The sequence below is a fragment of the Pipistrellus kuhlii genome, unplaced genomic scaffold (assembly GCF_014108245.1).
Source record: "Pipistrellus kuhlii isolate mPipKuh1 unplaced genomic scaffold, mPipKuh1.p scaffold_m20_p_3, whole genome shotgun sequence".
Taxonomy (NCBI): Eukaryota; Metazoa; Chordata; class Mammalia; order Chiroptera; family Vespertilionidae; genus Pipistrellus; species Pipistrellus kuhlii.
Window position 1 is genome coordinate 115,988,780 of NW_023425529.1, and position 24,998 is coordinate 116,013,777.

General features: G+C 34.4%; 1 pseudogene; it reads left to right on the plus strand.

The window, feature by feature from the left end:
• Positions 1–442: 442 nt before the first annotated feature.
• Positions 443–1,114, plus strand: LOC118729634 (annotated as a pseudogene).
• The last annotated feature ends 23,884 nt before the right edge of the window (positions 1,115–24,998 follow it).

Below are 24,998 nucleotides of genomic sequence, written 5' to 3' on the forward strand. Positions count from 1 at the left end.
AAAAGAACCAATACTAATTTTCAAAAGAAATTGAATATTATGTTCATTTGTTAGATTCATTGAATGAAAAATTTTAAATGGATAACATAATTAACTGTGTGAAATTACAGAGTAGAAAGCAACATGCAGAATGAAGGGAGAGGAATGGAAAGTAATGCTAAGAAGGAAGGAAGGAAAGAAGGTAGGAAGGAAAGAAGGAAGGAAGGAAGGAAGGAAGGAAGGAAGGAAGGAAGGAAGGAAGGAAGGAAGGAAGGAGAAGGAAGGAAGGTCGGTCATGGCATGTTAAGAATAAATTTAAGTAAAACAAATCATTTATTTCTAACGAATAGGCATTAGTATCCAACCTAATCATCTTCAAGGGGTGGCTGATTTAAATGGTGGGTGGGGGCGAGTCCTGCAGTGGCCTGTGCAGCTGGCATGTGCAGAGGCCGTCGGCCTGGGCATGGGGCGGCAGCTCTCCCAGGATCAGGGCACCCCCTGCAAGGGAGTGCCTGGCTAAATTCTCTCATTTGGCATCATCAGCATTTTATATCAGCTTAGCATTTTTGTATCTGCAACCTTTATTTTACTCAAATGAAGAAATATGGCCTCAATTTGGTTGTAACTACTGATTCTGAGCTCGTGAAACACCTAAGTAATGTGGTAGAACAAAACAACAGAAAGACTGGGTATACAAGTGTTCTTTAATAGAAAAAAAACACAAAAATCATTTCAAATAGCGAAAGTGATGAGGTCCTTGAAAAATGACAATTTGATATTGAGTGTGACAAGGCTGCACCCAGAGAAAAGTCTCAGAAAGCTACCCAAGACAAAATCTGATCAGTGATCAGACAGATTAGAGCTACAGTGACATTTCTGCCACTGTTGGGGGTTTTCCTGTTCATTTGATCTGCTGATCCACACAGACAAAGATTTGGTTGCACCTGAAAAGTGGAAAGAGTCAGAACCACAGCTTATTACCAATTCTGAGTAAGTCCATCTGTGTTCCTTCACTACTCTAATCCACAAAGGAAAAAGCAGGGTAGTCTACAAAATCCTGTCCATGTCTGGAGATGAGACAAGAACAATATGTAATTCTCAAATGTGTGTTTCCTAAAACCAAGTCAGCTATAGTTCATGTTTTCTTTCTTTTTAAAAAAATATGTTTTATTGATTTTTTTTTATAGAGAAGAAGGGAAAGAGAGAGTTAGAAACATCAATGAGAGAGAAACATCAATCAGCTGCCTCCTGCACACCCCATACTGTGGATGTGCCTGCAACCAAGGTACCTGCCCTTGACCGGAATCGAACCTGGGATCCTTGAGTCTACAGGCCGATGCTCTATCCACTGAGCTAAACTGGTTTCGGCTAGTTCATGTTTTCTTTCATTGATTACTTTTCAGATGGGGAAAACCTAACTTATGCTTACTGAACTGTGCACAATTGTTCCATTATTTTGATATCTGTCTTTTCATAGGGCTGACATAATATTTTCTGCACTGTTCAAAAAGGAACTAGCAGATTACACCAACCTAAAATGTGAATTCCTTTGAGAAATTCAACTGTAGATGGAAAAATGTTTGTTATAAAGGTAAATGCCTGCCTTAATCAGACCTTTTAGTCAAGAAGCTTGACTCAGAACATAGGTAAGTATGAAACACAGAAAAGATGTCTGAATATTCAGAACCTTAGTTTGGCCCTAACATAACTGATAATCCACAATAACAAAATACTGTTATAAAATCCTTTTTGCCATTTGTGTCATTTGTATAGTTTCCATATTGAAATAAATCTCTAATTATTTGATTTTAATGTTTATTGCACCTACAAAGCTATCACTATTTCTGCTATTTAAATTCTGGTGTTACAGAACTCTTCAAATGTCTTTTTGTGTTTTATAAAAGCAACCTTTAAATGCCAATGATAAATAAGATAAATGTGTATGTTTCAAAAAATAAAGTAAATAAATACGTAAATAAATGGTGGAGTGGGATATGGAATACCGAGGAATAGAAATCAGGATACCTCCCTCTACATGCCTATTACTGAGTTATCCTTCTTTATCTACCATTAATTAACTCTGTGACTTTGGACATATTTTCTACATTTCTTTAATTCTGGATATTATAAATCAAAGTTTAATAAAATTATATCTGGAAAACATTAAAAGTACAAAACACCATGCAACTAGCAGGTATAATGTGAATATTGATTGTAATTAATAAAAATAAAATAGATACTTCTGGTTTAATAAGTGAGCAAAGCTCCGTATCAGGATCATACCCTCTAGGTGACAATCTGCACTGATCTCTTCAAGTTGTATGATCTTGGGTAAATTTTACCATTTATATTGCCACTTCTGAAGTGTTACATTGCTAATGAAGTTACAGAAACAACAATTGTGCTGTGAATGAGCTCTTAAATCCATGTACTGCTAAACAAATATGGGAAGGGAAATTGTTTTTGTTGTTGTTTTCTGACTAATATACTTCAGAAACCAATTGCCTCTTTTTCTATAAAAATGTAACTTAGTAGAATAAAAGAAACTAAATACAAAATGGTTACACATGAACAGTTAACAAACTGATGCTTTCTTTGTTTATAGCAAAGGAATTTGGAATCCCAGAAATTTACCTGAGATGAGTTTTTTGTTTGTGTAACACAATCTGGTCATGTTTCAATAAAAATAATGAAACCCATTGTAGAGAAGTTATCTGGCTAAAGACTTGGTAAAACAGGGCTAGAACTCAGGACTCCTATTTGTGCATCAAAATACCCTTCCTGTTGCATTGATGCCTCTATTATTTAGTACAGAGATTAGCTGTCAAACAACAGAAAGTCTTTTGTCATATTTGGATTAGAGCAGCCACAATGTGGCTTGGGAGGAATCAGCCAACATAAGGTATTATCATCTGTGAAAAGAAAGAGGTCATCGTTGGCTATTTCTGTGAGGTGGCTTGAGAAGAGGAGGGGAAGAGTGTCACACTCTGCATGGATCCTTGAAGTTTCTCAGGATAACACTCCATTAACAATGACAAGTTGCCATCTGTTAGTGAACTCTTCCAGAAGAGAGCAAAAGCTACCCGAGATCATTTTGCTGCATTCAAACTGATTCTCCAGCTCCATCCCTTGGCTTTGTTACATGTGCCAGCAGATATCCATGGTCACTGGTAAATTTTCTCAGTAAACTAAATAAGTGTCATGGAATAAATTTCAAGTATTTATAACTTATAAGTGGCTATTTGAAAGAAGCTTTCAATTACTCTAGCAATAAAAAAGGCATCTAAGTTATACTTTAATAACTTTGCCTGCAAGAATATTCAGCAATGCAGCTTTTTTGTTATTCTCTACCAAACTATTTGTAGGAAGTGGTATGAGGCTGCTCCAGGCAAAAAATAAAAAATAAAACTGACCAGTTTATGCATTCACCTTAAATTGCATCTCTTGCAGATTTCCTGATGCAGATGGGGGAATAGCAGTCAATTACGATAACATCTCCAGTTCATGCATGCTAAATGTGAGAAAAGTTATGGCATACAACATTTTCACCTCAGCATATTGGCAGCTTTTAAGGTATAAAAATATTTTAATAAGTAATATTTTCACTTGTTTTCATGTAGTTTTTATGAAATGCAACTAAATACATAATATATTTTCCATTTTTCTATTTTAAAAAGATACAAATCCCAGGTTATTTACAGAGGTAGAAAATAAGGTGTTTGTGTGTGTGTGTGTGTGTGTGTGTGTGTGTGTGTGTGTGTGTATGTATGTATGGTGTGTGTGTTAAGAACACTTTTCATATTTTAATTATTAGTTGCTAGACAGCAGGAAGAGTAGCATTTCGAAAACTGTAATCTGGGACATCTTGACATTGTTGAATTTTAACTGAGCTCTGTGCTCCTGAAAAAAATAGGAAGCTAAGAAATGTTTTCATCCTGTTTTATACTGAGAAGAACCACCCTTACTAAATGACTTAAGACAAAATTAAATGTTGCCCTACTTACTTACCTATCACCAGGGAAGACATAAACTCCCTATCCTCCCTTTTGCTTCATAAATGACTGTTGGAACTACTTGTCCTTAGTTATCAATTGGAGAAAAAGGTTTTTTAACTTTGGTTACAATTTCTCCTTCTTCCAGGTTACTGAATCTTTGCCTGCTCATCACCTGAGAGTGCACTACCCCTCCTTCAATAGCTCCCACCCACCCCCCACTCCAAATTAGTATAAATCACTCTCCAACTGCTATATCTTCAGACCACCCAGCCTCTTGCTTCTCTCACCTGTTTTTTTCTGGTTTTAATTCCTCCTCTCCACAAAGGAAGATGTTTTGCCTAACCCTTGAGATGTTTGCAGGTCTTGTGGTCAGAGCATTCTGATTTGCAATAGTCCCAGGCCCCACCGTTGCAATGGTCTCTTTCCCATTCCCTGTGACAATGCTTTTTAAAAAAGTCTCTTCTTATTAAGTCTGATGCTTAAACGTTTGACAGTAAAATGCAGTGCATGTGGTTTACTTCAGGTAGCTTTGGTACAGAGAAGTTTGACAATGTCCTTCACCGGAAAGACTAGAACAACTGCCAGTTAAGATGGCCTCCACATATTGGCCAACCATATTCATCTTTCCATTATCACAATTGCAACCCTTTTTGTGTTAATATTTTGTCTTTCTTATGAAGAAATCACCAATGTTTCACTTCTGATGCAGTGAATTTTTAGCAGTTAACAAACACCCAAAAAGAACAGAAAAAGGTCATTTCTATGGTTTGAATTTATAGCAAGTGATGATGAAGCACATGGTATTTTAATACTTCATGTGATTTCTCTGAATAAAAAAGAAAAACACCAAAAACAACAACAAAAACAACAACAACAACAACAACAACAACAACACATGCATTCAGAGCAATATGGAAGAGCCCATGTGGTAAAGTGCTTCATCTCTTGGCTAAACTGAAAATTGTGTGAAATGTTTTTCCTTACATTAAGATACAATTCTAGATGAGCCATTTTGAAAGAAAAAATAAAGTTCTATCTGTGACACATTTTAACTAGAAACTAGTGATAGAGCCTGCTATTTAATTTTCACACTGTGATAATTAATAAATCAAAGAAGAATATGCATAATGATAAACCACTTTTAAGTAAGTGCTTTTCAATAAGAAAAATGCAGCATGGTTCTGCTTTTTCAGGCTTTATGTGATTTGTTTGTGCTTGCCTCGACAATTTGTCATGGTCACACTGAGCTTTAAAACTATTCTCTAAGGTAGCTGCTCTGTCACAATATTGATGTTCTTAGAGAATTTAATGAGAAGGTGCTAAATTTTAATATCAAAATCACTGGTGGAACTAATAATGGCCAGGCCAAAGACCAGCCCTTATGGGTTCTGAATGTAATTTAATATATGTGCTTTAAGCACTTACTAGTACCTGAAACTGTTCCTCTGTGAATTAGCTGTAAGAGAGTGGTTCAAACAAAAAGAAATAGCCAGTCAGAGTCCATACATTTAAATCCCTCTATCCCTACATATAGAACATTGGGGAGGCTTTCTGAGAGAGGGGGAGAAAATTCAAAAGAGGTGTTATTTTTCTGCCTAAATTTAAAAAGTCTCCTAGGTTTGGGAAGGAGTTTTCTAGTATGCTGCATATTGGTCCAGATAACTTTGCCTTTAAAAAAAATTAACGAAAGTATTACATATGTCCACCTCTTTCCACCATTGAACTCTTCTAGCAATTTGCCTTTAGAACTCTGATTTCTGCCATCTGCCTTGCTCAATGATGTTCTTCCTCTTTTCTGCTTGGATGGACTTCCCAGCTCAGCTCCTGTTCCTGCTGCTCAGGGCTTGACCCCCATATCCTGCCCAAACATACACATTTCCTGCTCTTCCTGCCTCAGGACTCTGGAGGACAGTCCCTTTTCCAGCTTCCTGCTCCCCTGTTTCTTACCTAGGCCGCTGTCAGATTTCTTTCTTTGGACCTGGTTGTGAAACTGACCTCATTCCTTTTGAACCACTTTAACAATAGATTAGAAAGTGATTTCCACAGAGACAGCTCTTCAATTATGCTACTTTGCTGAGATATCTCGGCCACTCTGTTCTAACTAGTTCCATACTCCACTTGAATTCTGGTTGGTCATTACTTTTATTGTTACTCTGCTTTCTCACATTATTTACTGTGGTATCTAATTGATTTTTAAGTTTTAAAATTTAATATCACTAGCTTATACATGTTGTACAATTATAACTGTTCTTTTCTTAAGTCCAAGTGTTGATAATCTTGGGAAATTTCTAACAATTAAATAAGTACCAAATATAAAAACCTCAAGAATAATACAATAATTTCTGCTCATTTCAGAAAAATGACGTGTGATTTCTATTATTGTTACCAATTTTCTATTTGAGTGTGATTATGCAAAAGTCATTAACTACAATCATAATTTTGTTTTGTTTACTCTAATCATTAAATAATTATCTTTAAAATTTGAGACCATATATTGTCTTGTTTCTAATTAACCCAGGATGGTTGAAACTAGATTTCTTTTCCATCCTTACTTAGTTACACAATTTATAAATGAAAAATTTCAAGGAAATTCTTCTTAGAAAGAGCAGGAGCAAATAGCGTGCATGGTGTGTGTGTGTGTGTGTGGGTGTGTGTGTGCATGGTGTGTGTGTGTGTGTGTGTGTGTGTGTGTACACATATTTTTTGTTATTATGTGTTGAAACTTTTAGTGTGCTTCATCAATGGCTTTGGCACATTCTTTGTTCAAAGGCTTCACATAGGAATTTGGGATTTAACTTTATACTATGCCAATCTTTATGGTGGCCTTTCATTCAGTTTATTTCAAAATGTTGGTCCCTCTCCACCTGCCTTTGTACTGACATAGCTTACCTTAGGCCAGAGAGCATGCTGAGCAGCTCCCAACAAAGCGAGACCAGGGATGTTTTCCAACAGCTCTGCAGGAAGGACTGTCTGAAGTTTAGCTGCATCCTCCCCTAGAGTCAGCTCTAAGCCATCACTTTGCTAATGAGCTGTTTTCACCAGCATGCAAAATGCTCCACTGCTATTTCACATGCTGGCTGCTTTTTGTTAAACTTTTAAGACCCTGGAAATTTTATTTGTATAAATGTTTTGCAATACTTTATATTGCTGAGGATTTTCCAAACCCAATGAAGAATATAATACAACCATCTCTTTTTTATACTTTGTTCTTATTGTTGTTCTTATTTTTTCCTTGTTGGTGACAATATCAGATTGAAATAATTGCTTTCTATCTACTGTAACATTCTTATAAGACATTACATATGAAAAGAATTTGAGATTTTATTTGCTTTTGCAATTAATGATTTCTTATTGTTTAGCAAATTTTGAAATCTCTTCAGTTTGTGCTCACCACATACAGAGTATTCTTCTCACTGTTTTTAAAATATTCATTAGTTCGATAACGCATGAATTATTATTTTTATATGTTTGCCTTTTTGGGGGCTATTTATTCTATAAAGTTATATTGTCATTCTGTCTCCAGTTTTTGTGTCACCATTTATATTTTCATTGAATTAATCAACAGATTGTTATTTGAGTGTGTATTCCATGCTAGATGGTATTCTTGACACTGTCTATACCTCATGGAATAAAAGAGAACTCTTGATCTTACAGGAGTGGGTTAGAGACACTGAAAGATGTATAACTGATTAAATATACAGTCAGTTAAATAATTATAAGGGGAGAAATAAAGTAAAAGGGGGTCTTTAGTTTTGAATAATAAATAATAGGCCAAGATATTATTTTTGGAGGGGGCAAACTGATATTTGATTAAAGATCAGAAATAAGGATAATTCATGCAAATATCAGAAGTGAAAACATGTCAAACAAAGAAAATAGAAAAGGTGAGTTCAACTAAGACAGGCACATGCCTGATGTGTCCTGAGAACATCACAGACACCAGAATGGATAGAGCAGAGTAGCTGAACAGAATGGAGCAAAGAATGCTGGGAGCTGAGAGATCATTCTGCAGTAATCCAGGTGAGCATGATGGTGACAAGTATCAGGGTGGTAGCAGAAGAGTTAGTGAAAAAAAATAAATAGTAAGTGAACTGAGATGAGACAGAGAAATACTGTTTTAAAGTGGGTAGTAAATTAGAACTTGGATCGAAAAAATGAGATGCTGATATTTTTTTCTAAGATTTATTTCCAAATCTCATTTTGCACTAAGCAAACCTTTCTTTAGATGACGATATTTTAATGTATTCTGCAATATGTTAAAATTTCTATCAAAGCAATTCCAAATTCAAAAGCTCTGTATGAGACTATTCATTCATCTCTTCCCCTCTAACTTTATTCAGCTTATATTATATGTCAAAGGCTTTCCCCTCTATTAATCTCTTTAGTATGAGTTAATAACTACAATGAAATAGATTTAGAGATGTGTCCAAGAACACTACTTTTAAACTTTGTGTTTCAGGCTAACATTATTTTTTCTAAATTTAGGAAACATTGAATATCTATAATGCACTTTTATTTTTTCAAAATATTAACAGCTAGAAATAAAGCCAACTCCCAAGATTTTGATGAAATGATTGCCCTTGTTTCCAAAAGTGTCTCCTCTATCTTATAAAGGTACTGTAACCTAAGGAACAAAGTACAATGGGAGTAGGGGAAAGGGGAGGAATCTTTGTGACTTCTAGTCTTTCAATGCAAGAAGTGAGCGTGATAGTCTTTATAGAAACTATCCTTTAAAGCTGTCTCTTGACTGTTGTGTTGTCATCGGTCTTTGATAAATCACATAGGGGTTTCATAAATCCATTCTGAGAGTTTCAAAGAAAAGTTTTTATCCAAAATAGAAAAAAAAAATTTTTACCACTTTTATGAATATATAGACAGGCATATGCAGATTCAACAGGATTTCTTTCTTACTTCCTAGGGATTAGTTATAAAATATTGGAGAACAACTTTTCCTATGTACCTAAAGGCTGTTAGCTAAACTCTTAAATGCTTTGCAGTGACTGATTTTCTGTGTTAAATTTTCAATAACATTAAAAATTAAACATTTAAAAACAATTGAAATTATACCAGTTAGTGGTCTTCATACTTGCTTATACATTAGGATCACCTGGATGGCTTTTTGAAACACTAATTGCTTAATATCCTCCTCCAGAGCTTCTGAGTCAATATGCTGGGGAGAGACACAAGTTTGTAACAATGTTCCCTCCATTGTTCACTGAACCCTAATATGAGCCAACAAGATCTCATAAATCAGACTAACCATGCCCCCACAGGCATTGTTCACTTTTGCGTCTTTGTGTTTTTAAATGCATTTGTCTCTCTAATTTGAATTAAGAACTGCTCTATAAAGAACTTAGGTTTGAAACACCTTCTCAAAGAAAGCATTATTTTTAATAAGAATGGGTTATTTATCACTTTTTTTTCATTTAAACGAGTCTATTTAATTTTGCCAGTTGATACAAAACTGTCTATTTACTTCTATATATACACACTGGGCTCGGTGCACAAATTTTGTGCATTTTGGGGGGCAGGGCGGGGGTTATCCCTTAGTCCAGCCTGCACCCTCTCCAATCTGGGACCCTCAAAGGATGTCCAACTGCCCGTTTAGGCCTGATGCCACTGGGATCAGGACTAACGGGGCAGTCGGACATCCCTCTCACAATCCAGGACTAATGGCTCTCAATTGCTCCCTGTCTGACTTTCTGATTGCCCCTAACCTTTTCTGCCTGTCAGCCTGATCACCCCCTCACCATTCCCTTGCCAGCCTGATTGATGCCTAACTGCTCCCTGTAGCCTGTTTGCCCCCAACTTCCCTCCTCTGCCAGCCTGGTCACTCCTAATTGCCCTCTCCTGCTGGCCATCTTGTGGTGGCCACCTTGTGTCCACATGGAAGCAGGATCTTTGACCACATGGAGGCAGCCATCTTGTGTGTTGGAGTGACAGTCAATTTGCATATTACTCTTTTATTAAATAGGGGATATATATATATAATTTCAGAGAGGAAGAGAAAGGGAGAGAGCGATAGAAACATCAATGATGAGAGAGAATCATTCATTGGCTCCCTCCTGCACTCCTCACAATGAAGATAGAGCTCATAACCCAGGCATGTGTCCCAATTGGGAATTGAAACATGACTTTCTGATTCATAGGGAGATGCTCAACCACCGACGCTGGCCAAGCTTTGCCAGTTCTTTTCTGTTTCTGAGCATGTTTATATGTACACTCCTGTATATTTGCCACCATATTTTAGCTGGAGACTGGGAAAAAGAGGAATTTTTACAGGGCACACTTGTCTTTCACCAAGTGCAAACTCGAGGCAGGCCACCCAGACCTTCACTGAGGGCACTGCACCTGCCCTGGGAAGGCTGGAGTCCCAGAAACAAGGTCAAATTTCTGAAGCCAGAAAATTGGGGATGAGACTAGAGAACAAAGAGAGATTCCCAATGATAGGAAAGATTCCAGGTAAACTGTAAATTGGTTTTCTGTCACTTGGAAAGTAATCAAAGATATAAACAAGAGAAATGTCTGATAAAATATAAAATAACTTTTTCTTTAAGTACTTTAAAATACAGTCACCCATTTAAAATTACAAATTAAAACAGTGTTGGGGATAGCAAATTTGTAAGGAGAGGTTAAAATTTTGTACCACTAAAAAGGTTCTTAATATTTCTTGAAGTATATTTTATTACATGAACTTAGACTGATAAATTAAAGATTCACATTTCAATTCCTAGAAAAAAAAGAGATATAGCTTCAAAAATTAAAAGATGAAATAAAAATGTAGAAAGAAGGAAGGTGAAAAGAATTATTCCACTGATTAAGCAATAGGGTGAGTCTTAATTTGTTTACAAAATATGAAACCAGTTAATAAAATAAAATAGGTTATAAAAGTCTTAAATGGTGGGTAAAAAGTAACAAAAGCATAAAGCTTATCAGTTGGACAAAAATACCAAATTATGATATTTGTAAATACCATAATTTTTAAATCAAAGAAAACTAAACAAACTGAGCAAATGCAAAAGAATATATAATAATTATAACAAACTGACAAATTTAAAACCAAATACAACAGTGTCTGTAGTTAAGACCAAACACAACAATCTTATCAACTAAAGGAGTTAACAAACTTTAAGAGAAAATTGTTAAAAGAAAATAAGATTTTTGTTTGACTTAAAATTCAGAGATTATTATGCTTTATGCTACCAAAACAATGCAAAGTTCAAGTGACATAAGCTCAACACTTTAAAAAGAATATTTTAATGGCACAAATTGAACAATAAGAAATTAGCTTTATTATTCTGTTATCAAAGTAGAATTGAAGCAAAAAAGCATTAAACTTGACAGATGTGTTCCAATATTTCTTCAAGTTTTCTCTCCCAAGTTCCACCTGATCTGTCTTGACCTTTTTTCTTGTGACCTTCCTGTCTCTCTATCTTGCTTTTCCTCTTGATCAGCCAATGTCTGAGTGGCTCTTTAATTTTTTTCCCTCATACATACTGCATTGAATGTCTTTTTGTGTGTTATTTTTATTTGTTGTGTTGTTCATTTTTTACTTTAATTTTTGCATTCAATATTTTAATATGTATATCAACTTAACTTCTTGCCTTCTTTCATTTTTTCCCTGTCCTCTTTCCATCCCACCCACTGCCTTCCCTACCCCTTTCTTTAATGTTTATTGTCTATTTCAATGTCTACTTTAGAAAGCAGAATTCATCCTTGATATATAAGCAAAGAGAGGTTTATTTTCAAAAATTCTTGAAAAATATAAAATAGTTACAAGTTTTTACTCAGTGGTCAAAAAGTTGCCATTGTCCTTGGGCCATTCAGGAGTCCGTTCTCATACCCAAGTTGCTGGAGACACAACTGCTGCTGCTGGACATGTGTGTCACCCACTACCCCTCCTGGAAAAACCAGCTCTACTGGAGGTCACAGTCACTTTCAGTCTTCCGCCTCTGCTACTGTGTCTGTCACTACTTGAGCAAGAATCAGAAGGACTTTTCTCTTCTGGTCACCTTATAGGCACAGTCTTCTTTTGGTCAGTACTAACTGGAATTAGCGATGGAACCTAAAAAAGGCAACTTTAAGGTTTCCAACCTTCTATGAGACAGAGGGTAATGTTGAGAGAACAGACAAAAGATCAATAACAGCACTTTACCATCTATCATTCATCTGTACATGTGTTTGCAAGAATACTCAACAACATGTCAATCTTTTATGATTGAATTATTATTCATTTAAAGACTGATTAATTTTAGTTGGTTTATACAAATTTTCATAGTAATAAAATTACTGCATTAGACTTGTAGTAATAGTTTAGTTATCAATATATTTCCTCATTTGAAGATTATTTTAATTTTTTATTTTATTTGGATATTTCTAAAGAGGAGATACACTTTAAAACTCAATGCATTAAAGAAACATAAGTTATTTTTTATGGAAAATATGTTATTGAATTAGTACAACTTATGAAAATCAATATGTACATATTAAGCAATTCACTGTTTGTCACAAATGCAAATACATTATTATCTCATGCAGTTCAACTTCATGTATTTTTATGAGAACTTTTTTTTAACCAAATAGTTGATGTGGAGAAGAAAATATATTGGCTATTTATATTAACTACATTTAGCAAAGACATCTTTTATGGATTTCTCTAGCTAATTATATCCACGAAATATTTCCTTTCCCTTGTGTTCTCCATATATTTACCTAAGTTTTTCTAGGGCTTTGCACTTTCTGCTCCTACTGAGTCATTTTTATAGTCATCTTCTTCCTTTAGACCTTTCTAGCTCATGTAATTATTCCTATATTTACTCTTATAATCAGTATGTAGTTCCATGTTTTAAATATGATATGTTTCCTAAAAGCAGAAGATCTCAATAAATTTGTATTCCAATGAAAGAACTCCCATTTACTAAACTAGCTGTAACATAAGAGCTTTTCATACCATTCCTTAGTCTCAATTTTCTCATTTGTAAAATGTGACTAATTATAGTATACACTGCTTAGAGTACTTGTGACCTTTAAAATCAAATAAAATCAGCACATTACATTGTTACTGGCCCACAAAATCTTTCAATTAGGATTATCAATTATTGAAATCTGACCTTCCAAATCTATGCTTTTAATAGTTTGAGAACATTGCAAATATTTCAAAAAAACAGGAAAAAAAAGAAAAATATCAGTATAATGTCAAACTTCATACATATTTAGTTATAAAATTGTTATAAAATCATTATTAATAACCCTGACCATTTTCACTTTTGCTAAACATTAGGAATAGTCTATATACAGCCATCTTTACATTGAAACTATTATGAACTAAATGTGAGGTAATATTAAATGTTTAAGTAAACACACAAATGTAAAAAAAATTTTTTTTCAATTACTACAAATTTTTGTTTCTTGTACACTTTTAGAGGATTGATTGTCACACTCATGTTTATACCCTGATCCCATGGTACACATTGCTGCTTAGTATCATAAATAATGAAGGTATGTCTGCTACCATCCATCTGCCATTCCTTCCTCACACAGTGTAATTTAGAAGAGTTTATTGTATAGTGTCCATTTTGTCTTTGCCTCAACAACTCACTGATTGCAATCCTTTCCTCTCATACTTTCAACCACACTATCATTAAGAGGTTGTTGTTTTCAAGAGAAGGTCTAATAAAGTAATGTGTGTTCTTAACTGTCAAAGTATCCTTCCTTTGTTTAAATATTTTTAAAAGTTAATCTGATAATATTCTAGTTGCAATGTTGCATTGATTTTCCCAGATTATATGTTTCTGGTAAATTTTATTACTTTGTGTGCAATTTTCCATAATACCATGTTTGTTTGTTTTTTGTTTGTTTGTTTGTTTGTTTGTTTGTTTTTTAATATATTTTATTCATCTTTTACAGAGTGGAAGGGAGAGGGGCAGAGAATTAGAAACATCAATGAAAGAGACATCAATCAGCTGCCTTCTGCACACCTCCTACCGGGAGTGTGCCTGCAAACAATGTACATGCCCTTGACTGGAATCGAACCTGGGATCTTTCAGGCCACAGACCAAAGTTCTATCCACTGAGCCAAATCGGTTTCAGCACCACCAGGTTTTTATATAACACAATGTTGATGTTATACCAAATTTAGGCCATATTTCCTCCAAAGAAAGAGCCCTTTTAATAAATGGCAATATGAAACAGCAAGGTCACGCTTTAATGTTTCTTCTTGACAGAGAGTGTGCCAATTTTAGAGCCATGTAAGCTAGCCACAGCGGAACCCTGGGGTCCTCCCATTCACAGGGGAGATCAGTAGAAAACCACCAATATTATGAAACTTTTAAATCAACCACACAGAAGAAAATCTGTATTTTGAGAAAGAGATGGTAACCCGAGGAGTGAGATTTGGCAGTATGTCACATGGAACATGTATTACTTTGAAAAGGTGCACAATTCAGTGAGTATCCTGCCATTAGCAAAAAGATAAGAGAGTCAATAAATGATGAATGAGATCATGCTAGCAAAATGTTTTAGAGTGACAAAAATGTACAAAGGCCAGATAATATATATGGATAATAATAAAATAGCCATCTTGTAAAGAAGATATCGATTCTATTTTTAAGGCTCTTATGAGTAAAAAGAGATTTTTCTTTTGGAATGGTTGGGACAGTCCGATGATCTTGCAAAAATGCATCAATTAACAAATCTAAGAGTTAATTAACTCTTCTAGAAATAAAAGAGCTTAAGAGTGTTAGTTTGATATAATCAGTATGATCCCAAGAGGTATTTTCTGTATGCAGATCTTGTAAAACAATTTCAGAAGATTTGTATTCATTCACTCAGATCACTGACAAGTATAATTCTCTAAGATGGCATAGCAAGATAAGCTGTTCTCTCTGTGAAGTTTGAAATACTTTGCTTAGATAAAAAGAGAACAAGGAGCTCATGCATAGTGTTAGGCAGAAACAGTAAATAGTTTCTTCTTGCTTGACCACACTTTTTAATCTAGTATATAAAATATGTTTTCTATTTTAATTGCTTCCTTAAGTAAATAAATACTTGTCTATTTTGATGGCTGCTCTCAATATAAAACTAGAGCAGTCCAGCCTTTCTATAAATCTTATGTTTGAACAGGAGATTCAGAGTGATCAATGGGAGCACAGTAATCGCAAACATCAGGCTCAGAACTGGATTTTCTTCAGCTCTGTCATTCTATAAATGAGTCATTTTGTAAGACTTGCAAAAGCTATTTTTTGTTGACTTTTTCCCTTTTCTTGGATAATTCATTGCATTAATTTAATGCATTAATTTTTTACCTCTCCTCTTTCTTTTTGTGCTGTAATGTCCTGCGGGTTGGAGGCATACATTTCATCTGAACCAAGCATAAATAATTCTAAACTATTATTAATTAATCCTCAAAATCAATGTGTATACTTGAGCTCTTATATGACTATATACCTGGAGTTTTCAAAATTAACTTTCATGTGAACATAATGTCTATGAAATGTTAGTAATAAATATGCTAATGTTAACCACACACATTATATGTGCTATATCATCATCTCTTAATATTGTCTTCATTGTGAGCAGGCTACTTCCACCAGAGCTCTAGGACATCTCTGTGGTCAAGAGAAGACATTTTAAATTGATCTTAAGATGTGTGCCAACAGGAATGACCCAGCACCTAAAGAAAAATCGATCTAAAAGGCAAAGGGAAACTGAGAGGATGACTTGTAGTTGGTCAGAGGGATTGCAATCTGGTGACCAGGAGAAAGGTTGGATTAGACAATTGCTCTGAGAGTAAATCTGTCTGTGAGAGCAAAAGTGAAGCAGGCGGGTATGCAGAGGAAAAGTAGCTGGGTAAATGTCATTAGTAGGTAATATTTGCACTTTGAGAGTTGTAAAATTCCCCCTTAAGTTAATATGAACCATTGATTTGAAAACAAAAATAGAGCAGTTTTTATCTATAATTCTATAGTCTCCAACCATCTTAGTTCACCACAGGAAAATAGAGCTAACAATTTTTAGTGCTTACTACAAGTAAGACAGTTTAAGAAGGGGTTACATATATTATATCTTTTAATACTCAGAAAAACCCTGAGCTGTGATTATATTGTATCATTTTTATATGGAAAACATAGGTTTATCAAAATTAAGAAGCTTCTCAGAGGCTACAATGTTAGTAAATGCAGAACATGGCCTCCAAATCTGTCCTTTCAGACCCCATAGCCAGTGCTATGCATACTTCTTCATAATCGCTTTTTAAAAATAAATGCATATTCATAATTTACTACTTTCCTTGAGCTGGTGTGATAACCAAAATTGAAGCAAATCACTTGGTTACTAACTGAAATCTTAGTTATATTCTGATACATGTAGTTAAACTTTGGGTTTTTTTTTTTGACAATATGCTGGTAAAGTTAAATGATGACAGAAAGAGAAAAACAATATTAGTTTATGTAATTAATAAACCTCTAACAATTTCTCTATTCAGTCAGACATGATTATGAGTATTATCAATGCTAAAAAAGCCTGCTGCTCAATCTAATTAAATGTTCAATAGCAAAGGGGGAGGGGGGTCATTTATTTGTTTATAATGGAAAAGGTAGTTATCTGCATTTGTAATTTTAAAAATATACAGTTCTTGTGTGTCTTTAGTTCTAAGTAATCTGTTGTAAGTTTAAAAACAGAAAGGAAATAGAAAATGTGTATAAGCTGAAATAGTGCACAGTTTCCTGTACCCAGACATGCGAATGGGAATAGGAATTACACTTTCTAAAAATTTTGTGATATTTTAGAACAAGCATTATTTACATTTATAAAAAGATTTTCTTCATATAACTCAGAGCACTGAGAATAAGATGAACATTTTTCCTCTGTTGAGTAAAACCTAGCATTTATTACAAAAATCATCCCTTTCCGTTTTTCTATATATACAAGTTAATTAAAACTAAACAAGTTGATTTTTATATTTTGTTTTTCTTTACCTACTAACTTCAAAATTTTGTTTATAGCTGTGCAAACTTACTTTACATATCATAGTGTATGTTATGAATTTTAACTATAAATTTTATTTACCCAAGTAAATTATCACTACATTTTGGACAATGCTTTCACTGTTTTTCACTTTTTAGGTAATATTTGGTGCTTTCTTATTTCAATGTATTGTTCAAAGGGTATAAGTTTCATAGTAGGCAGCAAGATAACATTTTTTGTGACAGTAAATAAAGTAAATTTATATTAAATCACACTGCTAAAAAGAAGTAATGTTGCGAGGGTGTGTGGTAGAGTCAATAAAATATCCTTAACCTCCACCCACATATTCTCTCACCACTCTTGACCCATGAAAAGAGTAGGACACCTCAAGCTTCTGGGAAAATGCTCTGAAATAGTTCAATTGTGAACAATTGACCTTGCCGTTTCATTGATGAGTGAACCTGCGTTGTCTTAAAAGCTGTTCTTATAGGTATAATTTCAAAATCTCTTATTCCCTCTGATAGATTTTATGACTCTCCATTCTAAGATGCTGTGAATATTCAGATGACCTATTTTTAGCATATGTTCTTTACATCCCAGGACTTTGGGAAATCCACCAGGTACATAGTGCATGCCTAACGCTGTTCACTAGTGGCAGGATTCTGAACATTATTTTATCTATGTAAGCTTTAAAATTCCTATCTTTTCAAGATAATATTCACCATGTTTAAACACATGAGTACAAGAGGGATTAAATAAGAGTGTGAAAGTAAAACAAGAGCATAGACACTAATACATTATGAATGTGAATATTACAAATAGTTTTATTTTTAAAATCTTTTGGTGTAGTTTTAGATTTTATTTTATTTTATTTTATTTTTATTAAATTATTATCTTTGTATATATACCATTGTACCCCCTCCCATACATGCCCTCCCTCCCCAGAGTTTTGTGTCCATTGGTTGTACTTATATGCATGTATACAAGCCCTTCAGTTGATCTCCCATCTCCCCCAGATCTCCCTACCCTCCCCACTGTAATTTGACAGTCTGCTTGTTGCTTTACTGTCTCTATATCTATCTTTTGGTTCTTTAGTTTATAATGTTCTTCATCATCCATAAATGAGTGAAGTCATGTGGTGTTTCTCTTTCTCTTATTTCATTCAGCATGGTGTTCTCCAATTCCATCCAGGTTGCTGTAAATGATGAAAATTTCTTATTTTTTATGGCAGCATAATATTCCATTGTGTAGATGTACCATGGTTTTGGGATCCAATCATCTACTGATGGGCATCTAGGCTGTTTCCAAATTCTAGCTATTGTAGCTTTAGATTTTAACAGAAAACTAAATTATTTCTTTCCTAGCATAACACGTATTATTGATAAAATATTAAGACACAAGATATAAGTCCATTTTGCTTCATTTTTTTTCAAATAAAATATAATTTATGCTATCTTACACTGATATACCCCAAATACAACTTTCAATTTTGTTCAAAAACAAGTGCTTTTCTTGTTAAATTATGTAGCTGTATTAAATGTAAATAGTTGTGTTATAGTAGATGGCATTGGCTTTTATTTAAACTGACATAATAGCAGGAAGAATAATTTATGCATATGTAATCAAACCAGGTAAATATTCATTTTATTGCTTGCGATGGATGATAAAATTTGATAAAAAAGAATATTTACCTGGTTTGATTACATATGCATAAATTATTCTTCCTGCTATTAGTAAACTGTGCATCTTTTTCACTTCATCATGTAAAAGAACTTGACCAAAACCAGACATCTCAAGTTAATAGACTAACCCTAAAATATGACAGGAAGGACTTAAATATCTATAGCCCAGCTTTTCTAAATTCAGCATGAAACATTTCTGATACTATTAGAGTCCATACATGACCCAGTGTTTTGTTCTACAAACATCTATACCCTTTAACTAGAATTTGTTAAATAGTTTTTTTTTAATTAGTCATAATGATTGAGTACCTGTCTTGGTCACATACTGTGTTCTAATGTTAATGGTTGGATTTTATTTAGTTCTAAAAAAAACTTCTAAGAACTAAAATCCATCACTGTGTATCTTCCATGGACCTGAGGACCTACTCATGATACATCTTCCTCAAAATTACTACTTGAAAGTTAAATAGATTTGTCTCTTTGTACTCAGGGACTACTGTCTGTTCTTGGAAACACAGTTATCAATGTTAGATCCTAACAGATTTGACTCTAAAGTTTCTTTTTTTAAAAACATTTTGAAATAATGGAGATTCCTATATCTGGTGAACTTCTCTACCTTCCTCCAAGTCCCCAGGCAAGTTTTTTCTTGCCTCATGGTAGGTGTGATTCCTATCACACTCCTCATCAAACTATCATGCTCATTTAGGTTTATACACACAGATTTTTTTTCTCATTTGAATTATATGGTTATATGATAAGAACAGTTAATTTGTCTCCCATTTCACATGCTATCTAAAATTAAATATTTCTTTCTTTCATCAAAAGCCATGTTAATGCCTAGTATGCACAATGCTATACATGAGATACAAGAATGGCTAACTGTCAGAAAATTTTGAGAACAAAAAATGGAGAGTTTCCCCCAACTGGTTTTGAGAATTAGAACTACCCTGTGTGTTTTGTAAGAACTTGGGTCTTCTATATTTTATTAAATTATATTCTGAGTATCTTACAATACATTTGGAAATATTCTAGTTAATCAGTGAAATAACAAGAGCTTCCTGGGAAAGGTGGGTTTGTTCTGACTATGAAGGCCACATTAAGTTTTTATTCACATAGATTTGTTCTATTTGGTGAATGGGATCATGTAAATGAACAGAGAATGTAGATAAGATATGTTGAGAGCACTGAGAGAGGTCTATTCCACTCTGTTTCTTCAAGAGTTTGGGAGAGACACCGGATTGAACAGTTTCTTACAAAACGTGGCTAAACTTAAAACCGAGAGATACCCATTCAGGAATTTCCATAGAGGTGAATTTTGAAGCAGAGATTGATAAGATTGATGTGTACAAAAGAGAAGAGGAAAAAGTCAAGGAATAAACCTTAATAAGTATGTACATTTAGAAGATGATATAAGATCAACCAAATAACTTGTACCATATATGCATAACCCATGGACACAGACAACAGTATAGTGAAGGCCCAGGGTGATGGTGGTGGTCAGGAGGACTAGAAGGAGTCAATGGGAGTAAAAATGGATATATATAATAATACTTTCAACATTTTATATATATATTTGATTTTTTACAAAGAGGAAGGAAGAGGGATAGAGAGTTAGGAACACCAAGGAAAGAGAAACATCAATCAGCTGCCTCCTGCACACCCCCTAACTAGGGATGTGCCTGCAACCAAGGTACATGCCTTTGACCGGAATCGAACCTGGGACCCGGCAGTCTGTAGGCTGACGCTCTATCCACTGAGCCAAACCAGTAAGGGCAATAATATATATAAAGTTTCTTTAAAAATTAGAATAATAAACTCCTGTATCTGATATCTGAAAACTACTTTCCTTTGCATGAAGATATTGAGGACTAGAGAAACCAAGGATTTTATTGCTTGCGATGGATGATAAAATTTGAGATCCAAATGAAGAAGGAAAGGGGAGAATTTAGAGAATTAGGAAGACCATCAGAATATTGTAATAACACGTGTAAATGAGAAAATAGGCACATAATTAAAGATGTTTGATGGTATAGGAAGGCAAACATAACTTTTTTCCAATTTCTAAAAAAAGGTATGTTTATTAAAGTATCACTAATTCATATTTCCCTTTGATTAATAACATGAAATATTCTTAAAATATATTAAAACATTAATGTTTTAATTATAAAACAATGCAGTTAATTACCATCCTTTATACTGCTTTCTACCTTGATTTTCAATATTTAATTAGTCAAACTATTATAACTTAATCAGTGAGTATGATTTATGAATTGTTAATGACTGAAGAAGGAAATGTTAGCAGAAAATTTAGTTAGTAGTGAAAAGACATCAAAGCCATTCTTAAAAACATGCTGTTGGAAACATATTTAGTTAGAGAACTTTGCAAGGCAAATTTTGAAAGAAAGGTTTTATAAAGTACAAATAATCCCACAATATGCAATTTAAAGTGTTTTCTACATATTTTAATTAAAATAATAATATTTTATCAAATTTATTAGGGTTATTCAAGTTAGATATTACATATTCTATACAAGTAGTACAGCTTGCCTCCTCTCAGAGATAAATGAAAAAATAGAAACACATGAACATATATTGAATTTTCTAATCCACACCAGGAGTTGGATTTCTTATGATGGTCAGATCTTCAGAATATGTACTGTACTTACTATTTATTATATACCTGACATAGAGCTAGGAGACTTCACAATTATAATCTTGCTATTAAAGCTGCATAACAACACAGTATTATTTGCATTTTCCATGAGAGGATACCCTATTTAAGTATTTAAGGTAGGTCATATTAGCAAGTTAGTTACCAAAATAGCTCAATACAATAACAATGTCTCATAATTGACATTTGTTTTCATTTACTAACACATGCAAACATGTATGTATGTATGTATGTATGTATATATGTACACATTTATTCATCACTCAACGTTAAGAATTTAATTATAAATTATTTTATAAATTATATTAAGTATCAAGTGTGTATCAGATGGCACTGTTATTTTAGGTTCGTTTAAGATTTATAAGATATATATTGTTAATTCTGTAAGTTTATCTATACCTCCTAATTTTTCAATTTTAAATTATTATTCTTTCTTATCTAGAAATTACTAATAAAAAAATTAAGCATAATATTCAAGGATTGCACCATTCTGTTCAATTCAGCTTGACGAATAACTGTATCAAGCAGATTTTTAGATGCAGTGCTTACAGAGTTGAGACAATTTAATATTGTAATTACAGTCTGGTGGGGAACACAGATGATAAATAAATGGTTACAGATCAAATGGAAACTTCACAAAAAGAGGTCAATGAAAATAACACTTTTACAGAGATAGCTATGCTTTTATTTTCAAGAGTATTTCTTGATTGCTCTTTTAGGACATTAAACAAAAAATCTTTAATATTTATTTTAGTCCTCACAACTACAAAAATTTATTCTCTAGGTAATCCTAACAGACCACTGAGAACACAAAACAACTTAAAATATTCTCAAAAATATTCTCAGTATATATTTTTACATTTATTTAATTGATTCTCCTCAGTTACTTCTAAATGTTATAAATATAAAAAAAATAAACGTTGTTGGATGGGGCATCACCAGATGGTTGCTGGTTTGATTTTCTATCAGGGCACATATCTAGGTTATGATTTCCATCTTTGGTCAGGGTGATTACGGGATGCAACTGTTAGATGTTTCTCTCTCACGTTGATGTTTCTCTCTCTTTCACCTTCTTCCTCTCTTTCTAAAAATAACCAATAAAAACATATTTGTACCTTGGCATTGCTCAGTGATTAGGGCATCTGCTGATACACTGAAGGGTTGAGGGTTTGATTCCCTAGTTAAGGGCACATATCTGGGTTGCAGGTCCAATTCCTGGCCCAGGTCAGGATATTAGCTGAAGGCAACCAATCTCTTCTCTCTCTCTCTCTCTCTCTCTCTCTCTCTCTCTCTCTCTCTCTCTCTCTCTCTCTCTCTCTCCCCCTCCCTCCCTCCCTTACTCCCTCCCTCTCTCCCTCCCTCCCTCTCTCCCTCCCTCCCTCTCTCCCTCCCTCCCTTCCATTCTTTCTAAAACTAAATGGAAAGGAAAATATCCTCAGTGAGGATTAAAAATTAAAATAAAATAAAATAAAAATAAATAAATACATTTGTTTTGTTTTATTCCCTACTAATGTACTCATGCATTTACTCCTTATTTAATCCCCAGTGTCTAGTAGTGACAGATTAGCGAAATGTTAAACAAAGATTCTAAAGTCAACAAGAATGACCTCTGTTATTCTTTAATAGTGTCTACATGGGCTGCTGGAGACGAGAAAGGCAAGTTAAGTCCTTAGCTTACTGACATCGCTCTGGGCAAGTTACCTTCTCTTCACAAGATGGCAATAATAAAAGAAATTATCACAAAGGTTGTTATGATACTTAAATGAGATAAAATAAAATGGTCTTAAGAGACTTTCTGGTATCTTGTAATGCTCAATTGTTGTTAACGATTATTATTATCCCCTGAGCTATAACCACTATGGTAAAATGTAATAGAAATTCACATGCATGTCAAAATATTTTTATTTTTCAAATTATGTATTTTTTTAAAAAAAAGTATTCAATACACTGCTAATTGAAGAGTCTATGATAAGTTGGGCAGTTGGAAATACACATACTATAAAGTCTAAATTGTGGGGGAGCATGGGAGACTTGGTTGGAAAGTTTGTAAGGCAATTTGCCCCTAATTGTTCCTTAACCTTTCCAAACAAGTCTGTGTATATGCAGACCCTCAGGTGTTTACTGGAATCTTTATGCTTAATCTTTATCCTTAAGGAAACTGCTGATGCCTATGTCCTCCCAAGAATACTTACCCTACTGATAGTACCTAACATTAATTTTTACTCATGCTGCTGTTACAGTAAAAGCCTGAAGAGGTAGGCGAACGAGGTTGTTGGGTTTCTTTAGCCAGGCAGTCCCTTGGCATCTCTTTTACAGAAACATGTGTCAGAGTAATCATTCATCTGTTGCTCAAGGTCTGCTTGTCAGACCCAGCCCTAAATAAATATCTAAATAATTATTTTTAATAATAATTTAAAAAAGAATATCCTATTTTAAGTTAAGAAATGATCTACATGAGCTCACAGGCATGTAGTAACTCACAGTGCAGACTCTTTTAAATTACTAGAGGCCCCAGGCATGTAATTCATGCAAAGGGCTCCTCCCATGCTGCAGTGGCTGCCTAAGCCCCTCTCAGCCCTGGCTTCGTCCAGAAGGTCATCCAGACAGTTGTACTGCTTTCCGGTCTAATTAGCATATTAGGTCTTTATCACATAGGAGAATACTAAAAAATGTTGTTAAATGATTATAAAAGGTCTTTTTTTGTATCAAACAAACACAAAAACAAAATAGCAAATAAGAAACAGAGTGATAGAAAATCTGGGAAGAACTGAAATTAACTTCCAGATATATGGAAAGGTATGAATGTCACAGCCATATTAGAATTGACACTCAGACCTGGGTATACAAAGGTAACAAAAAAGACATGGTATTTGCCCTTATATAAGTTAGAGTTCCCAGGAGAGAACCCACCTTAATACAAAGCCACTGTCACAAAGAATGAAAATTACCAACGTGAAAAACACAATGAGCTGATGAAATTTATGTTAAAATATGCAGTATGTGCATATATTACACAAGTCCACACAAAATGAAGAAAAATATACAAACTATTATGAAATGCTTTTATATATAACTAGTGGCCTGCTGCACAAAATTTGTGCATAGCGGGGGTCCCTCAGCCTGGCCTTCACCCTCTCTAATCTGGGATCCCTCTCCTAATCCAGAACTACTGGCTCCTAAATTCTCACTGCCTGCCTGATGCCCCTAACTGCTCCCCATTCAGCCCAATGGCCTTAATTGGTCTCCCCTCCTTGTCTGATATGCCTAACTACCTATCTGTTCTCCCCTCCCAGTCTGATCCCCCTAACTGCCTATCCACACTCCCCTCCCGGCTTGATCCCTCTAACTGCCTATGTGCTCTCCCTTCCTCTCTGTGCCTTCAGACCCCATCACAGGAGTTTCTGAGAGCCCTCTGCTGAGACCCCGCTCCTGTCCTGATGTCCCGCTCCAGGCTGAGCTGTGCCATAGGCCTGCATGTGCTTCCACTGGGGGGCTGCCCTGGCGGCAGCCTCATGTCCTGGTGTTACAAGTCCCCACCCCAGTCCCTGACTCCCAGCTCCAATGCATGCAGAACTTTGGTAGTGACTCAGACACTATAACAGATAAATTAGCACATTCCCTCTTTATTATATAGGATTTCTGTAATTAGAACATAAATAAGAAATTGGGCACACAATATATAATATAGAATTTCCATTTTCTTTTCTG